Source organism: Pogonomyrmex barbatus, unplaced genomic scaffold (assembly GCF_055798465.1).
Source record: "Pogonomyrmex barbatus isolate J1 unplaced genomic scaffold, ASM5579846v1 scaffold6, whole genome shotgun sequence".
Classification (NCBI taxonomy): domain Eukaryota; kingdom Metazoa; phylum Arthropoda; class Insecta; order Hymenoptera; family Formicidae; genus Pogonomyrmex; species Pogonomyrmex barbatus.
In genome coordinates, this window is record NW_028297160.1 from 11,013,092 (window position 1) to 11,032,295 (window position 19,204).

General features: G+C 29.7%; 1 long non-coding RNA gene across 10 annotated transcripts in view; it reads right to left on the minus strand.

The window, feature by feature from the left end:
• LOC105422040 (uncharacterized) overlaps nucleotides 1-19,204 on the minus strand; it is a 132,724-nt gene that overhangs the window by 109,191 nt on the left and 4,329 nt on the right. For 5 of the 10 annotated variants that reach the window (XR_016140629.1, XR_016140628.1, XR_016140627.1 and 2 more), the window contains exon 2: nucleotides 12,201-12,355. This is a non-coding gene — a long non-coding RNA (uncharacterized LOC105422040). Of the gene's footprint in view, nucleotides 1-4,769; nucleotides 6,272-6,576; nucleotides 6,901-9,138; nucleotides 9,409-9,695; nucleotides 9,774-10,488; nucleotides 12,356-19,204 lie in introns of those variants that run through there. The other 5 variants (XR_016140622.1, XR_016140625.1, XR_016140623.1 and 2 more) reach the window with 5 other exon arrangements.

Consider the following 19,204-nt stretch of genomic DNA (forward strand, 5'->3'; position numbering starts at 1 on the left):
TTGCTAGCATTAGCATGCATAGCATTACGATACGCTTGTACATTTATAATAATTAATATAAAAAATAATATATTTCCTTTCCTTACATTTCCTTTTGGACATAAAATTAAATCTATCGATAACCCAGTGAACATACATCAATATTATAATTTTCCACAGCAATATAGATGTAATATACAGCAATGCTGAATAGGAAATTATAACATTAACGCTGATAAGTTAATATATCTATCAAATGAGATAAATAAAATTTTACAGTCAAGAACTATATTTGATAGTCCACAACAATGTTCTTATATAGGAAATAATTGAAACTTGAAATTTGACCTCGTAATTGCGTTAATTCCAATGAGTAAGACAGTGACACGTGGAGCAACTTGTATCGCTACCTAATAACGATTCGAATCTACCGTTTGAACCATCCTATATGTAATATAACATAGCGCTACACTGCACATTGCAAAACAAGTTCTAAGGCGGTGCGCGGGTTAATTTTTCATTATTACAAAATATATTTAACATACAAAACAGAAATATTGAAAATATTCAAGAATTATAAAACATAAAATATCTGATAGTTGATATGAAGCGATATTTCAACTGAAGCTTTTAAGAGCTTTCTGCATGTAACACCGAAATTATAAGCTTCGCCTTCATATGTGAATGAGAATTATGGGCTGTCATATGAGCTGTCACAGCATAAGATCGCAATTAGTTCCTCTGCCAAGCGCAACTTGATTAATCCAAAATACAGGATCAATATACGCCAACGATCGCGTCATAGGTATTAAAGGCTGAGTCTTCATTGCTGACAAGACAAGGTTTATTCGTAACGCAACGATAATCCCCGGCTCCGGTTGTCAGTATGGATATATCACCAATATTGTACATTATGGAAGACGGCCGACATTATGGATGTCGATACAGGGAACGATACTGAGGAAACAGTGTAGAACGAGCCACGTGATAAAATCAATAATCCAATACAGATGTCGGCAATCTGCTTCCGGTTGACAAGCTCGTGGGAGGAGCTCTTTTCCTGATTATGTGCCCCATTAATATATTAATATTTCAAAGAATATTTTCGGATATTTCAGCAAAATTGTTGTATATAATTCACGTGTGTTTGTTGTAAATAATTTACTTAAAGCAAGTGATGTCACATTGATGATACTGACATTTCCGAGTTTCCTAATCAATTTCAGTTTCAATAAACTGTTACAAGACTAATAAAAATCAATATTATTTTATATATTCGAATTAGTATTTATATATAAAGAAAGGATAATTTACATATAAAATCTAAAAAGACCAATCATTTTTTTATTTTCTATGACATAGAATGTCATAAATTATTGGTTGTTCTCGCTTAAAGGTATTGAAGTATCTTCGAATGATGAGAATGCGTGAATGCGACATATACATGTTACGACAATCGTTAGATATTCACGCAAGCGCAATTAGTACAAGCGCCAAATCAATCTGCTGTAACTCATGAAATTTGAGACCGCAGTTTAATTGCCATATCTCAATTCTAATTGGTATATGTCAATGTGACTTTTATATTTATAATCCGCGCGCAATAATTTGCACAATTATTATTGATAAAAAAAGAAATAATTTGATATCAAATATAATTTATATTTTTATAAATTAATAAATTAAAAAACACACACTATAGAGCTTTTGAGTTTGAAGAATCATTAATTTGATTAAAGCAAATTAATCGTATTATCAAAAAGATCAATTTGATTCTTACATTTAATTTTGTCCTATTTTTTTAGTTAAAAACATTTTTCTTAATATTAATACATTGGCATTTTTGTATTATCATTAAAATGCATTAAACTGTTAACGTTAATTTATTTTATAACTTTAAGATTAGCGACAAGATAAAATCGTTTTGAGAACTCAATACATGAAGTAGTTTGTTATAACATATAAAATAATTAGCTGTAAAATAGAAAACATCGTCGAAATAAACGCCAATATGTAGACGACGCGAAGGCACCAACGGTATGGTTCGTTGTAAAAGCGGCAGTAATGCTGCTTTTACTAGGCAAAGACGAGCGTGTTACAGAGAAAACGTGACTTGAAATTCATAAGAAAAATCAGCTTCTCGCCGGTGGTCGTGGAGTAACGGCGTCATATTGAATCCTATCAAGACAGTGGATACTTTGGGATGCAGCGACTGCGACTCAGATTAATCCTTTCGTATTCGAAGGAAATGCCGAAAGGAAGTCAGACAGATCTTGTTTTTTTTTTTTTTTTTATTATACAAAAATTGGAATTTTCCAATTGTTCACCAATTCGAGAAAACGAGACTGCATTTTAAATTGAATTGATATCAAACAATTTGATAAAGTTGTTTTCTTCTCTTTATCTTTCCTTTTTTCATTTTATCTGACTTTACCTAGTATAACACGCTCTAGTATTCTCTGTTACATATATTAACGTAACATGTTAACGTATTAAATATTTTATATAGTAACATTTCTAAAGAGCGTCACATCTTTTTCCTTTATCATTTTAGTACATGTACATATATATTATTCCACAAATTACAATAATAAATTTGCAATATTTCAATTATTTTAATATTCTGCATATGAGTAGATTACAAAATTATATACATATAAAATTGTTTCTCCATTAATTATAATTTTTTTAATAAGTGATATCGGTTATTCATGCTCCAAGCATTGAAATAATGAACTTTTAAAATCTCAACTGAGGAATTACAAGATTAGCATTTGCAACGGATGTAATAGAATCCGTTGGGCCCATTTAATTCCATTAGACGGCACTTAGGATCGTAACGTTTGGAATGTTTCGTGCAAACTTTTGCGATTTGGAGCTTCATACCGGACGCTATCGTCCCAACTCGAAACGTACAAATTGTACAAATGCGCAAGAACTCGATTACAATGAATTTCGTTAATTATTTTACATGACGATAAACATGTCGTTTCTAGCTATTAACATTATTCTTTCTTGCAAACACGAAAATATTCACAATCGTCGGAATCTGGTAATAGCCCGAAAACAAGCGATGAGAAAAAAAAGCAGACAAAAATTTAAAAACCAAACATGTTTAAATTTTCCTTTGAACGATGTAAGCATTAATGCGTAAAGTTTCTTCAAATTCTTAAAATTCTTAAATGTTAAAACAACAAGAGATAATTGGCATTGAATTCAATTTTTCTCTTTATCTCAATAATATCGTCGATATTTGGAACATAGTGTTAATTGCAAAAAATATTATTATGCAATTAGAACATGGAGCGTCATTATTTTATAATCCGCATTAATAAATTATCAGTTAATTTAAATTCTAAAAAAAAAAACAAAAAGCGTATGAGTGAAATGCTTATTAAAATATAATAATAATATGTACAACAAGTCACCATAAATAGACAATTAGTTACATAAATGTATACAAACAAATTAACTTGTTCATTAGTTATTATATTCTCACTAACGTTTATTAATTGTTCCATACCAATTTATATATGATTGAGGATTGCACTGTTTCGATACTATTATATATTAATTTATAAAATTGCATATTAAAAAGTGCAATGAATTGCAAAGGGAAAAGATAATTGCTCACATTGAGTTTTCTATTAAAATATAATTAAATACATTTGTAATTTAATTAATAAAGAACATTATTCAGAAAAGAATTATCGTGCGCACGATGCAAAAATATATTTATTATAAAAAACTGTTAATTTTTTCTAAATATAAAAAACATGAATTATGCAAATATAGATAATAAAATGAAATAATAAAGATGACTAATACCTTCATCTATCAATTTAGTATGCAAAATTATTATTATTATAAACACAGAATGTAAATCCACTTTAGATGATTTCATTAAATATACTATGCCATGTATATATAAAAGATTACGTCTATATAATATTTTATATACTTATTCGTATATTTTACATATATATACATATAAAACTTATATCAACAATATAATATACAAATGCTCCATTATAATATATTTAAAACAGTTCAAAGTAGATCTACGTCATTTATATAAAAGAAACTGACATATTATGAAAAACGTACATTACTTTATGAAAAGATAAAATATTAGAAATTAATCTACATATTTCAATGCACAATAAACAGAAATATCGAATTCATAAAATAGCAACGTTTTAAACAACGTTTTCTGCGTTTCTGAAAGAAAAATATTGCTTTGTTTGAGTGACGTTAAAAATTCAATGTAAATTTATATATAGGGCACAACATAACATTATTAAGAATCCAAATTACTATTAAATTGTCTGTAAATTTCACAAATACGAAATTAATATACAATTAAATTATTGAACTAATATTGCATTTTTCGTCACATATAAGATAGAAAATGACATGAATTATTCAGCGTGTATTTCATTTTCAATTATGCATACCAACTAACGCAATTGATCCTTTCTTCGGCAATTGATGATTCCCTTCTCCCTTCCTGATAATACTAACACATATTCACTTCTATTACTGAATATGAAATGTGAAACTCGTAAAGACGCGTTGAATCTTGCCTTGGCGAATATTTGGCAAGTGAACGCATTGTCTGAAGTTAGTTCCTCATAATACAACCGGGCGATTAAACTTTAAATAGGTTAAGATATGTGGGTATCGACATAATTTAACTCAAAGAATGTACTCTGAAATCCTTTAGACTTTACGTACGTAATGTAGTTATTTGTTATTTCCTTATAACACAAAGACACAAGAAAGGTTACAATAATAAAGTAGAGTTATAATAATAAAAGTTATTTGTGATAAAAAATAATCCCATTATAAAAAATTTAGAAAAATATTATTTACTTTAGAGAAATAAAATTTAGAGAGAGAGAAAAATAAAAATTATATTTTAAATATATAGAAATTTGCAAAATAAAAGCAAAATTGCTTTTACAATGTGTATTTGACACATTCATATCAAATATAATTTTACATAGAAAAAAAAATTTTAATTAGCATACTACAATTATTCAATAATATATTTCATACTTTTGTACATTTTACTTTGAAAAATGTAAAATATGCAAATCGTATTATTAATTACACAATGTTATCACACGAATATGAAAATAGTTTACACAGTTCAGCGAAAAAACCTCAAGGTAAAGAATTAATGACACAATCTCCTAAAAAAATTGTATCATATACAATAAAAGTCTATTAATAGAAAATATCGATTTTCAATGTAGATACCGTACAGGCAAAAAAAAAAAGTATAGGATGTCGGTGAACTTTTTATAATCTGCTGTGGTGTACATGCTACAATATATTCATATAAAAAGGCAGCTCAATATCAGATGATGTGGCTGCACACAAGATAGATAAATCACGAATCGCAAGAAAGAAAATCGAATAAAGCGAGGAAATGAAACGAGGCAAGGCAGCAGCCGAGAGTGCATCAATTAAATCCATCGGTATACGTCGATTTTTCGCTAATAAAAGATGCAGAACTTGACGATTATATCCTGGACCTGTTGCTGCCCATTTGTTACTCGACAAAGCCTACGTTAACGAAATACGCAATATCCTTTTTTCATTCTGTATGTCTCTTTTTAATAATATAAAACCAAATAAACTCGCGAGCTCTGTTTCCCTGAAACTAATCAAGAAAACAAGGCTGACGATATCCGACAGAACGACAGAATGTCACCATGTCACATCACAATGCGTATGGCATATCGAGTGGCATCTACGCATTCGTCCATTTTTTTATTCGAGCAAATATTGTTTGTTTGAATAGGAAGAACATCTATTACAAAATCTTTCGCAATAATTCAATCGCACTCAATTCATTTAATTATCTACACTAACTAACTTCTCAGAAACTTATACATATAATTTATACAATGCTATCAGCATGTCACACATTTTGAAATCATTAATTATACGATTAAATCTTTTATGACATCGCATTTAATCTTAGAAATCTCATCTATAAGCACACAAATGCAATATTTTTATATTTTTATATTATCAAAGACAGACGCTGAGCGAATTTTAATCATAACTATATGCGATTCCTTTTTTTTTCTTTATGAGTAAAAGAAAAATCCTCTCTATATTTTTTATTCTTCTTCGGATTCTTTATATTTTTGACACGGTAGATACTCACAAAAATATGTGAACGTAAGGGAAAGAAGATCCGTGATTAATAATTTAAGATATGATGATGTGTTCAATATACAGAGACGAAATAGTTCTCAATTCATGTGCGGAGTTTCTGCAACAATGAATAATTTCTTACAATCGTTTCTTACAATTTAGACAACGAATGCTACATAAATCCTATATATTTTATTTTAATAATACTTGGATTGATGTAACATTTTAAAATGTAAAAAGTCAATAACAAAAAAAAGAACATTATCAGTATTAAAGAATATAATATCAGTCTTGCGTTAAATATATCATATGTAAAACGAATCAAGTACAATGCACTCTTTATTGATTATTACAAAGAAGATATAATAAAAGAATAAGAGTAAGATTAAAAAAATTAAAAAAATATCATTCGGTATTATAAAAGTTAAACTTAAATAATTTTATTTATCATTAAATATACAAATCTCCACATGAAATACAATATGAATTGAAATTCAGATAAAGTTGTTTATATTATCTTGAAAATAGCAAAGTTGAAAAATCACAGTATATAAATATCATTGCATGTCCAATTTCAGAATAGTAAAGTTTAAAATTGGAAAAACAGATTGACTGAGCTGAGATAGAGCGACTGAAAGATCACTTTCGGTAAATCTCTCTGGCACTCTGTATAAATAAGAAATTTTTCAAAAATCGGTGATACTTTTTCTTTTATATCGCACGTATTTCATGAAATAATTTAAGTTTCTGTAAAATAAAATAATAACATTAAAAATCGTTTAATGAGTAAATTTTTCTTTCGAAAAAAATTGTCATGAGAAGTATATAAGAAAAAGAAAAAGAAAGAATTGTGTGTGTGTATGTGTGTGTGTGTGTGTGTGTGTGTGTGTGTGTGTGTGTAATGGTAATGTGTGATATCCAAATCATTTTTTAATTAAGATCAAATCTATAATTATTAAACGAACGTTTCAGAAAATCGCAAGTGTTTCATTAATCACCCTAAATTGTATGTAAACCCATTTTAATACGAATTTAGAGTTCAATATACATTTCGAAACATTAATATTGTTAATTCCACAACAGTTGATGTTCCGTGCACGCCTGTAAAACGTTCGCAGTCATCTATAAAGTCGATATTCAAAGCCAAATGAAACGGTCCAACGAGCAGGTATCTCGTCGTCGCTTCGTCGGTCGTTCGTTTTATTGAAACAATGTGTATAAAAGGGCATGGCGCTGCGATGAAAATAGATGATTTATAAAAATATCTCAGATATGAAAATTCGTATGAAAATGGTCAATTGTAGCGCTTAATGACGTTAATTAAAATCGATTCTCTTCCGCAACGATGAATTTATCTGTCCTTCTGACACGATTGACTAAAAACTAATAATACACGATTTATGGGCATCCATACGAACATATGTATGATAAATCGTTTCTAAAAATTATACTTTCTTTTACAAATAGCTAGATAACACATTTACAATCACAAATAAACTTGCGCCATTGCCAATTATAAATTTTATACTATATATTGAATAATTTTTATATAACATTTTTTATGCGTCTAGGTGCATTCGTAAAAAATTAATATTAATGTGTAAATAAAGTAAATTTCAAACAAATATAATGTAAAATTTTTTTAAAATTTATATAATTTGCATAATTAAAATTCCAGATAACGTTTATTTATTTTCGTTTTAACATTACGCGATATAGCATCCGATATAATATCCTGAAATTTTTTTTATTCAGCGTATCATTCTGCGTTATACTGTCGGACGGATAAAAAGCTCGCAAGATTGCATCTGCGTTCACATTTGAAAGTTATACCGATGCGCATCTGCGTGCAAGCCGACATTACGGTCATGTTGGATTTACGCGTCGCGACGGCAGCTAGCGAGCGTATGTGCCGCCGTCGATTCGTATCCCGCTGTCTCGCCAAGCCGTTCGCGGCTGTGATCCGCCCTCCCCCCCCCCACTCTCTCTCTCTCTCTCTCTCTCTCTCTCTCTCTCTCTCTCTGGCTAATTTAAACTTTTATTCATGAAGACATTTTAAATTCCGATGGCAAAATTGGCCTAGTACCCCGTATTCGTTCACAGTCAAGACATCTCCGCGACCTTTTGGCAATCGCATAGATCTACCTCTTTATTCTTTTCACTATTGAGAATCGCTCTCTCCTTTCCTCATGTCTATTATAGCTTTTTCTTATCCTTCTTTTTTTGCAAATTAGATAACTAGCGTTTGCTTCTCGTGCATAGCATGGTAGTGTCACGTGCGCTTGACACTCACAATCAGCCAATGTGTCTCGCTCGTCCGTCGTCCTCGTTCCCTCCTTTCTTTCTTCTTTTACAGCGCGCATGGAACATACGGGCCGTTTGTCTTTGAAACGATGGAATTTAGTCATACAACGAGAAACCGATCACGTATATAATACGCCGGTATTGTCATAAGCGAGAAGCGGAGATGTACAACGCGGCGTATTCAGATATTTTTAGCAGGAACTTGGCCGCTATGTTGAAGTCCTATACTTGCAGTTGTTTATTAAAAATTGCACACGGTGTGACGAATACTTGGTGCATAAATCGATTCAGAGTATTCTCAATATGAAAACAATATTTTAAACTTTTTAAAAACAAAAACGTATTATTCTTTTCAATAAGAAAAAGAACATACGAAAAAGAACTTTTCTTTATTGTTTTCTTTCATACCATGATTTCTTCAATACTAAAAAAATGCCATTCAGGTCTCTGCAATGTTGTTTCGCAATATTTTTCATAATTAATCATAATTATGAAAATCCAATTATAAACATACAATGCTTAAGATTTTGCAGTATTAAGAGTTTACAAGATTAAAAACTTTCAGAAGAAACATGAATTAATATACATATATTATTTATAATTGCTATATACATATATATATATATATATATATATATATATATATATATATATATATGTATAGCTATGTAAATACCTGTAATGTTTGAACGCCTTTTCATTTATTTTTTCAAAGATACATAAAAACGTATAAGTAAGAGATCCACTATTTTGAAATTCATTATATTGAAATTTCAATAATTTCATTAATGTCTTTCATTTATTGTTCAAACCATGTTTGAATTTCTGCCGACAGCCCTCTGTTACGATACGAGACTCAGGCACAATATATCACCTCGACGTTTCACTTGTAAGCAGATATGTGTAGGATCACAAGTCTTGCCAAAGAAGCTTTCAGAAGCTTACCTGTACCTGCACGCGCATAGAATTACGTATACTATCTTTGGAATATGACGCTCGTAGTTACACGCACAACAATATAATCATGATTAATTGCAATTATACCAAACTTCTCATTTCAACTACTATGCTTCGTTTTTCATACGGTAACACTCCAATTTATTTGATAAAAGAAAGAAAAAAGAAAAAAGAGAAATAAGGTATCGGATTTTTTCTGAATACAAATATCTAAAACTTTTTCGTAGAACATCTAATTGATTATAATTGATCTTGAGATATTATTATTTATATTTACTCACTTTTTTGAAGTTATTTGCAGATTTGATTTGTATGCGCACGTGCGTGTGTGCGTACACGCATGTGTGTCATTCGTCATACTATACAAAATATTTTAAAAAGATTTTTTTAATTATAACTTAATAACTATATTATATATATATACACATTCACGTTATTTCACAAACAAGCGAAACTCGAATAGTACGATGTGATGATGAATAATTTTATAAAAGTGACCTTGTATGGCGCCATATCAATGACATTAATATAGCAAATATTTTCTTCCGTCACCGAACAAAATTATACAAAATTTATTTTCATACACCGTTCATACTGTTGTCAAATGCGTCTCGGTAGTTTAACAAGTTTTGTGACAGAAATATGCAGTATGTGTGTGTGCGATCTCTCGCTCGCGCCACTTGTACGGAGTTTTATTATGACACGACGATATCGATGCTTTCATTGTACAGCTCCAATTTAACGGCGCAAAATGGTAAAGTGGATTTACAAACATGGCAGCGAGTCGATTGCAAACATATGCGCATTTACAGTCAGCCATGCTACCTTTTGTGAACAAGCGGTATAATTTTTAACAATACAACAATCGAACGCTTGCAAAATATTGCGATGCAACATAGTCAACGTCCAACAAGAACTCTAAAGAATTGTTTGGGAGCTAGAAAGCGATACAAATGTATGAATAATAAAATCTGCGTAAAATAAAACAAGACGTATCTCAGATACATACCAGTGTACATAATTATATAAGAAGATAGTTTTCAAATTATTTTATAAGTCTTAATGATAATTTCCATCATAAAAACAATATATTATGTGAATAAGTATATCATGTATATAATTGGCAATGTTAAAACTGCACTGTTAAAACTTAAAATAATAACTCGTATTTAGAATGATGCATGATTCAATAATAAAAACAAGAAAAAAAGAGAAAGGAAAGATCGGCCGAAAAAAGTGTATATATATATATATATATATATATATATATATATATATATATATCAAATATCAGATGATGGTGAAAAATTTCATTTTGGACGCGATTTCATCCATCTCCATCATAAGAGTCGCTATGCGTGCGTCTTCTTCTGTTACGACGCAGACATTAGTCGGATTTGATTTATCGATCCGTTTTGTTGAAGTTTCGTTACACGCGAATAAAAGGACATTTATCGCTGTTCCAAGTGTAGGGCAGACGCGAATGCATTATATGTATTTACGAGTTGTTAAGGGTTGTTACATGTATACATCAGCAACGTACCGAGACGATCACGAAACTCGCAAATCAAGTCCTGTCAAAACTGATAATCTTTGGAGAAGATACCAAAGTCAATATCATCAAAAAGAATAAATTACCAACATAAATGTCTTGTCTTTATATTCTTAAATGTATACTTAATACGTAATATTTTTTTAGAGATATATCTGTTTTCATTTTGGAATTATTCTGTCTATCTATGTATCTGCTGATAGTTTTAAGAACTACTTTCAATTGATATATCACTTGTTTAATACTTCTCTAATTCTGCTTTATGCGTATAAAAAATTCAAATCTGTATTTTTATTGCGTGTATCTGCATAAAAAGTATTTTCGAAGCATTTGCATTTAAAAGATCTCTTGTAAGGGAGATTCCAATCTAAATTCTAATCTCTCAGAAAGAAGTATGAAAATGATTTAAGTTATTTTTAAGTATTTTTTGAAAAGAAACAATGTTGCAATGTTACGTACTATGCAAAAATATTTTTTTCCGGGATTAAATATTTCTAACAAACTTCTATACCTCAAAGAGATTTGATTAATTTCACCTATTATGTATAACTTAATAAAATTTTAATATTCATTATTCTCTTTTCTCTTAATGCGTAATAGGAACGTCATAATCATAAATCATCGATATGATATTTATCTTGAAGTCATCGTAATAATAATAATAGTGATAACATTAAGAAGCATTTTATTATCAGAAACATAAGAGTTAATACTGCTTATGAATCATTTGTCAACTCTTAAATTATACTAGTGTATTCTTAATCGTTAAATGTTTCATTAGCATGTAAATGTACGTGCGACGTTTAACGCTAAACGTGCTCATCTAATTACAAATTTTATTTTTCTTACAAAGATCGCGGCTCGTGTTACGACTGAAAAATATATGACCACATTTAGTGCTAAATATGTTATTAGTGCCTCGCGAATATGGGCCTTTGTTTCGGTCGGTTCGCGTACGCTGCAACCTACACGCAAAATTGCCTTGATTACTTTAACAAGTACGCTTTTAACGGGATACAGGGCAATAACGCGATGTAGAAACCTTCGCAGATGTTAAAGAATTAACGAGAGCTGTTACAACGCATTCGCATAACAGTTAAAAGGTTAAATGAAGGAATGATGAAGTATGAAGCCAACAGAGCCAACAGAGCCAACAGAGCCATAGATCGTGATGCGAAGTAATATGTAATATCTTTCCAACACGCGCAGATAAAAGATTAAATTTTAAACTCACGGTATGATATCCATTATCCATCATTAGCAATCTTTTTCCAAACAATCTTTCAGAATTACTAAAGAAATGTTCGTATTCTCTCATGTACTCAATTTCTTTCCTTTTCTTCTCCTTTTCCTTGTTTCTTTTCCTCTTCCTTTCCAAATTGCAGAAACCTGAAATATAAAAATATACGATTAAGAATACACAATTTTATTTCCATATTAATTAAGTAAATTTATAATTACTTATCTTATTGCAAATATAACTCTGGAAATATGCATTTTATTTTTATAAATATTATATATATTTTTCGTAATGAACTTTTACATTAACGTTATAATTGCATATACAGAGATTTCTTAAAAGTGAGTATGAGTTATTTTTATAAAATTTGTCTTTCTACATAAATCTACGTATAAATTATGTGTGAGATCGAAAAAGTAATTTCTTCAATATATCATCAACTTTATTGTTTAATTATGTATGATTACAAAATATGGAATAAATCATTCAAACGAATATTTCAAATTTTTAACTTGTGTTAAGGTAAGGCCAAAAATTCGAGTTTCTGTTATTTTAACTATTTTGCGACGAATATTTAAGATTTGTCAAAATCGGAAAAAGACTTTTCTTGTGAAATGGCTTATTATTATATATTGGCTGAGTAATACGAACGATTCAAAGTACTCGCTAATTAATTGCGCTAGTTAATGATAAAAACTGGATAATTATAAGAACTAGAAGAAATGAATTTTCTAGTAAAAAAATTTTGGATAAGAAAAAGATTAGAATAATATGTGTAACAGTAATATATATATATATATATATATATATATATATATATATATATATAAACAATAAATATACAGATAATATAATTTTAATGAAAAAATTTGTACATTGATATGTTTTCATTTAATTTAATTCATTTATAATTTTTATTTCACTAGATTTCTTTTTACAATTTATTCTCATAGCTGATTAAATCAATTTTTTATATGCTTTATAAAATTTTCGTGTATTCATCTTTTTTTATTATCTCTTTCTATTATGACTTCTCCTATATTGCCACAGTTATATATAAAAAGTACACACGCACACACAGAGACGTTCATCTTTGGTCATCAGTGCACTCAATTGGAATGTTAATTTACGGTCTTTTGGAAGCAAGAGATTCGATTATTACCTTATTGCTTTTGTCAGACTTTATTGCTAATCAATTATTTTCGCTACAATAACATTCGCCTGCCGCCCCTATATCTTTTTATTTTCTCTTTTTTCTTTAGTTGCCTGCAACAGACGTTTAGTCCTTGATATCATCGACATCCCCACGAAAAACTGGAGTATCTCATTTATTTCTTGTGAGCATTTTATAAGAAGCGCCCCCAAGTATTTATCAAAAAAAAACTGTAACATATACTAATACGAATCTCTGCGAATGGCCTGTGTCCTCTTTTACAAAATACAATATTGATTCTATCTTGTACACAGCTGCATTATTAGAATTCACGTCTTATCGGAAAAATGTTCATCTTCTTTTAAAGAAATGCTTTGTCGCAGCGTATGTAAATACATAAATACATCTTACAAATTTTGTGAGAACAAAATTTCAGAAACACGTAATTAATAAATAATATATTTAATTTAAATACTGATACATTATTCCTCTCATATATGTCTATATATAAAATTTCTAGTATTCTTGCCAAGTAAAATTGTTAAAGTATACAATTCAAAAATACGAATCTACAATTTACGATATATTTTCAGAGCTATTACAAAATAGCATCGCATATTGGTGCTTCAATTTATTCACGCGTTAATCGGCAGAAAGCCAGAAATATTACATAAAAGTAAAAATTGTTTTCCAAGATACACATGAATATACATTTTCTGGCAATTTCGGGATTGTATTCTTCGCGATTGTATATTCGATGTATAAATTATTCTGATCACATCCCAAAAGCGCGAAAGTGATTTATACCCGTAGCTTATAGGAGTGCATATTATTCTTGGTTGGTTGCAATATCGCGCACTGTCAATATTTACGACTAGCATCAAACGATGTCTCGAATCCACGATAACTTAAATTTTACATTACCCCGTATACGTGTCAGGTGTATTTTACAAATAATGTGTAAGTCTGAGATTCTGTAAATTAAGGTAGATTAATACTACCTTAAAGTTAAATCTTTTTCCGTTCTTTAAAATTGTTATACTTTCTCATGATATTATACAACTTAGAGAGATACATTTCAGTGATACATTTCTTAATTAGCGATAGGAAAAATACAAATACAGCAGACAACTAAATCGTATTTTTGCATTTCTGGATTTCTGATTGAATCTACATTGATTACAAAAGTGGTGCATCGGATTTTACTATACTTATTTACTGCATTTAGAACATCAACCGTAAAACGTATAAATTTGAAATCTTGGAATCTACCATTTACTACGCAAACGATTTCTTCCGTGATTGTTCTCAAATTGTAATAGACTCATAGTAGAACCTACTCTCAATCTAGCTTTCATGGATGGTCTATTTTGACATGTTGAAAAACACGATGCTATTTTCTCATGCAGCTTTTGCATATAAGCTGAATATACGAGATGCGTTTAATCGGTCACACAGCGCACAGCGCGTCTAAATTTATTTATTGTGAAAAATAAGCGAATTAAACGAAATCGAAAGAAACGCATTTTCGCAAATCTGAAAACCTAATCTTCAACCTAATCTTCAACCTAATTTTCAAGATAGTAAATTCGTAATTTTTTAAAATCCGTTCTACTCTCTTTTATATTTCTTTTTATCCCGATATTACTTAATTGTGCCGAGTACAAAATAAAGAGAAATTTTTAAAGCCAATATCTGATTTCAAAGATTGGAAATAAAATTATCCTATTTTTTTTATTATTCTTCATAGACACGAGTACAATGTTTCCTATTTCTAAAATAATATACCTTTAATAAACTATGTAATACCATTTTCGTCAGATATCTTTATATAACTGATTGTTGAGATTTGGACAAGAGATGGAATGGAGGAATGAGATGCTTTCTCTCTTAAATTATACTTTTAAATCTAAATAAATTAGATTAAATATTCCACTTTATTTGTATATTAAAATAAATGCCTTTAGGCAATCATAATTTTGATGATTGTTATCGAAAAATTGGTGACATCTCTCGCTCTGTAATTTAAATGATATTTCATTCAGTCAATAACACTCACCGCAACCATATTTACGAAACTTTCGATAATCAACGATACTTTTCGTTGCAAGAACAATTGCCAATTGGAAAGCGATAATCCTCGCTGGCGAAGAATCGGCGTTTCGCAAGCACGATTTCGCACCAGATATTTCGTCCGTGGATACTGCGGATTACTGCAGTGACGACTATGCCGATAGCTTTTTCCGGTTTGGTCGGATTGTGCGTCATAAATTATAAGCAGTTTCAGAAACTGTTACGCGTAGATTCGACGAGAGTGGGCAATCTCCTTGATATATATATATATATATATATATATATATATATATATATGTGTGTATGGTCGCTTTCCACCCTTTCGTGCTCTTATCCCATTCCCTTATAACTTCAATTCGCAAACTGTTGAGCAAATTCGATACGGAGACATGAAAATAAGAATGTTATTCTTGATTTTAAATAAATCTTAGTATGCGTGACCTTCTCGAATAGACATCAACAAAATGAAGATGTTTGTTGATATTATCAATATAATTCAGTTTCATTTGAGATTACAGTACTTGTGATATAATAAGATTCTTTACAAGATTGCACATAGAAGAACTAGAATTAAATGGAGTCTTGATTTTATCTATTCTTAAAAACGCCAAAATGTAGATAATATCATTTCATTATAATCGAGCAGACTCGTCAGAGTAATGTTTGGAGATATGCTTTGTATCTAAAATATCTAGCTTATCACGACAAATATATATATAAGTATATATAAACATTACTCTACTATACTATATATATATATATATATATATATATATAGATATATATATATATATATATATATATTATTATAAGCAACATCATCAAACAAAAAATTGATTAGTCTCTATCAATTCGGTACACGAAAATGCAACGAAATGCAACGAAATGCAACGTTCTCAAAGCTTTACTTGAATGCGTCTTCAGGAAATCAAAATGCTCTTGGATTTTAAATTCTAATTCCCAAGTAATAAAAGGGTAAGAGGAACATCGGGATGACGAAGTTGGGAAAGTTCCTCGCGCACTTAGCAGTGGCGAGTCATTCGAAGAACATCGACTAAATTACTACAGCAATTTTCAGAATTAATGTCTGCAAACGATAAAGATGGAGACGCAGATGAGATAAATCCCCTTAATTTACTGTAGCTCCATTTTTGGTTGGAACTTTAGCAGATAAATGATTACGGTGCAGATGTTACTAACTTTTAGCATTTTACTGTCGACATAACAGCTTAATTCATCTGTCATTGTTCGATTATAAAAACTTCAATGAAAATTATCGCTGTCATATTGACTTATTAGATTCATTATCGTCGTCATTGCATTAATGATGATACGTGTCCGATTTAACGTATCGATCTCGTCAGATCGTTCGATGCTATCAGACACGCGACTGACGTGCGACCAAGTGAATGGCCCTGATAAATTACAATTGTGCGTTCTCTCTCACGCATTTTGACTGTACTATCAACAAATTTTATCCTGTCATCCAACATATCAATAACAAATAAAATATTACAAAATCTATGTTTTAGAAATCTATATTTTAGTATACATGTCGAATTATATGTGAAAAAACATATACTCCCTCCGTTTTAACTAATTTTTGGTTGGCAATCGGAAGTAAAAGCTTATCGCTTCATGCTATTTTTTATATTCTTAATAAATGTAAAATCCAATTTTTTACTTATCGGGTTTCAAAACTAATGCTAACGATGACAATTTACCCCAGAGTTACTTACTTTAAAAAAACCTCAGGTTAGCTTCTGTTTTTGAAATGAATTTTTTGAAATAGCTACGTAGAATGCTGTGTCTTTTTGCACAAACTGTTGCCATGGTAAAAAATATATAAAAATTTTTTAATCCTAAGTCTGTGTAAAGAAAACAGTTTGTAGGGATAAAACTGAAATACCAGGAGTATATTGAAAATGCATATTGAAAAGCCATATGCCTGAAGTCAAAGCTTCCGCTTTACTTTATATAGATAACGCTACGTTTAGTTTTCATATTAAATTAAGCAAACTATAATATGAACTAGCCAACTAATATTTTTATATATTCATAAAATTTTTCAGTCATAAGATAATGCTTTCGTTGTATTCGAAAGCATAATTACCTCTTTATATATCAGTAAATTCTGAATCAAAAGCTGGCCTGTCAAATACAACTGTTAGTACAATAACGCACTAATAAAGGCACATTAATGCGATAAGAGATGTTCATTCAAACAGTATCCGTGTGCGGTCTAGGATAAAATCTAAATTAGCGATCACGCAAAGCAAGACTAGATTGATTCTAATATTAGCTTCTACATTTTTGCGAGAAATGTCTGTTGGCATCTGTTGACGTTCGTCAACCAACGTTGCGAGATTGAGATATTAACAAACAGTTTTCAACAATATATAATAAGATAATGTACGTTTTAATGATATGTGACATTTTATGATATGTGATGATAAACACGTTTTAATGATAGTGTTTTAATGATACGAGTAGTTTTTAATGATATAACCAAATGGATTTACACTATTTTTAAAATTGACTTATACCAATAAGAAAACTGACAAACATCAAAAATAAAGTTTTGCATAGGAGATTTTAACTTTTTCATAGGACTATAGTATAGTCATAAGATTGTAACTTTAAATGTCTTCATTCCTTGATGGGCATTCTTTCTCGATCATCACTCCCTTCGGTACTCTCAACACGAATTCTATTACCCAATATCAGATAAAATTCCTTTCATGACATATACATAGCCATATGCAAGCCAAAGATGATATTTCGCTCGTTCAATATCATCGACTAAAATATTCTTCCAACGATAGGGATCGACTGGGAAACGTCAACATTGACGTGACTCAATCGCTGATTTATATATAATAAAATTCCCACACGCGAATATTTTTATTAAATTAATGCAAAAATTTACTTATAAACTCCAGCAAAAAAAGTGAGCTAAGAATCGAGTTATATTTGTAAAAAATAAAAAAAGAAACGACAGTGAAGCATTATAACAATTGATTCAAAACGCAAATTAACTAATAAATCATAAATTTAAACAACTATATTTGTACTGATTATGTCAAATGTAAATAATTATTCGCAAGCATTAAATTCGTTGTCAGACGTTATTTTATTAAATTAAATTTAGAAATATTTCTTTGTTAATTTCATTGCTATCTACGTTGCATAATATTCTAAAGTAATGCTATAAAAAAATGCATTAAAAAAAAAAAAGAAAAAAAGAAATTACGTAGCAATTATTTGCTATATATAGTTATGCCAATGTAAATGTCTAAATATTTATTGATCGAGAAAGATTGTATCAATAAAACTGTGACAAACATATAAGATTAACGTGTCCGTTGGGTCTTCATTTTATCTAAATGTATCGCCTAACGCTGAGTTTGCAATTTCACGTAAAAATAAGAAAACGACAACGCAATTTAACGCCTAGACATTTATTATGATATATCTGATGCATGTAGTTTTTATTCATCCAACTTTAATATATATCTGACGAGAAACTTTACCAAAATTTATTACTTATTATTGAACTTGAAAATTTAGTAAAAAAACCAATTTACTAAATAATTTCAAAAATATTTATTGATTATTAATAATAACGGAAATTCTTGTCTCTCATGCCTCATTGCAAATTTTCGGGAGCGATACGTGAAGGAATTTTCCATTGTATCATAACGAAAGCATCGTGAATGAACAGTTTGATCAAGATCGCATATTTTAGCGGAAATTTTATTAGATACACCGT